This window comes from Phytophthora infestans, genomic scaffold, assembly GCF_000142945.1.
Source record: "Phytophthora infestans T30-4 supercont1.25 genomic scaffold, whole genome shotgun sequence".
NCBI classification, from domain to species: Eukaryota; Oomycota; class Peronosporomycetes; order Peronosporales; family Peronosporaceae; genus Phytophthora; species Phytophthora infestans.
In genome coordinates, this window is record NW_003303734.1 from 1,113,143 (window position 1) to 1,114,943 (window position 1,801).

A 1,801-nucleotide genomic window follows, 5' to 3' on the forward strand; every position below is an offset into this window, starting at 1 on the left:
GTGGCGATGGCTGGTGACTTGTTTGGACGAGTCAGCTCGCTGTTGGCGCTTGTATGAATAGTTGAAGGCCAATTCTGCAATTCGATGCAAGAAGCGGGTGGTAGAGGATAGTGCAAGTGCATGCAATATGTGCTGTATGTGAATGCGTGACTATATCGCGCGTGGGGGCGTCATAAATTTGTGTGGAAGGTGGAGGTTAGGTTATCGATTTGCTGAGCGCAGTGGTAGCGCGTCCGCTTTGCAAGCGGAAGGCCCCGGGTTCAATCCCCGGTGTGTCCAACGATTTGTTCGACTCACCTCCACTCGCACGCTGTACTGGGGCGCCTACGACAACACCGCGCCATTATGCTTCTCCGCGAGGCAAACCATACATCTGGCTCTGTTTCCAACAGCTGCGCAGGACTACTGGTTAGGGCTGCTTAGCCTACCTCGTAACCCGACTCATTGCGGGACAAGCTCGCTTTACGGCGTAGTCAAACAGCAGACACCCCTCAACCGTCGACTGAAGCCAGCGGCACAATCGTCGATCTGTCGAGTTCGTCCTACCACCTCGCCGGTTTTGCCGTTTGTGTGTTGGTGTCGTCTCGACGTCAAAAGACTCGGGTGTGTGGCGATGGCTGGTGACTTGTTTGGACGAGTCAGCTCGCTGTTGGCGCTTGGATGAATAGTTGAAGGCCAAACGTGCAATTCGATGCAAGAAGCGCGGTGGAAGAGAGATAGTGCAAGTGCATGCAAATGTGCTGTATGTGAATGCGTGACTATATCGTGCGTGGGGGCGTCATAAATTCGTGTCAAAGGTGGAGGTTAGGTTATCGATTTGCTGGGCGCATAGCGCAGTGGTAGCGCGTCCGCTTTGCTCAATCAACGGTGCGTCCTACTCTTTGTGCGAGTCACACTCCACTTGCCCGCTGTGCTGGAGCGACTACGAGAACAGCGCGCCATTATGCTTCTCCGCGAGATTAAGCATATATCTGACTCTGTCTCCAACAGCTGCGCAGGACTACTGGTTAGGGCTGCTTAGCCTACCTCGTAGCCCGACTCATTGCGGGACAAGCTCGCTTTACGGCGTAGTCAAACAGCAGACACCCCTCAACCGTCGACTGAAGCCAGCGGCACAATCGTCGATCTGTCGAGTTCGTCCTACCACCACGCCGGTTTTGCCGTTTGTGTGTTGGTGTAGTCTCGACGTCAAAATACTCGGGTGTTTGGCGATGGCTGGTGACTTGTTTGGACGAGTCAGCTCGCTGTTGGCGCTTGGATGAATAGTTGAAGGCCAAACGTGCAATTCGATGCAAGAAGCGGGTGGTAGAGGATAGTGCAAGTGCATGCAAATGTGCTGTATGTGAATGCGTGACTATATCGCGCGTGGGGGCGTCATAAATTCGTGTCAAAGGTGGAGGTTAGGTTATCGATTTGCTGGGCGCATAGCGCAGTGGTAGCGCGTCCGCTTTGTTCAATCCCCGGTGTGTCCAACTCTTTGTTCGACTCACCTCCACTTGCACGCTGTGCTGGGGCGCCTACGACAACAGCGCGCCATTATGCTTCTCCGCGAGGCAAACCATACATCTGGCTCTGTTTCCAACAGCTGCGCAGGACTACTGGTTAGGGCTGCTTAGCCTACCTCGTAGCCCGACTCATTGCGGGACAAGCTCGCTTTACGGCGTAGTCAAACAGCAGACACCCCTCAACCGTCGACTGACGCCAGCGGCACAATCGTCGATCTGTCGAGTTCGTCCTACCACCCCGCCGGTTTTGCCGTTTGTGTGTTGGTGTAGTCTCGACGTCAAAAGACTTGGGTGTG

General features: G+C 54.5%; 1 non-coding gene across 1 annotated transcript; it reads left to right on the forward strand.

The window, feature by feature from the left end:
- The first annotated feature begins 205 nt into the window (after positions 1 to 205).
- On the forward strand, positions 206 to 279 carry PITG_27917. Its single transcript has one exon. It is a non-coding gene; the product is annotated as a tRNA-Ala (tRNA).
- Positions 280 to 1,801: the final 1,522 nt, after the last annotated feature.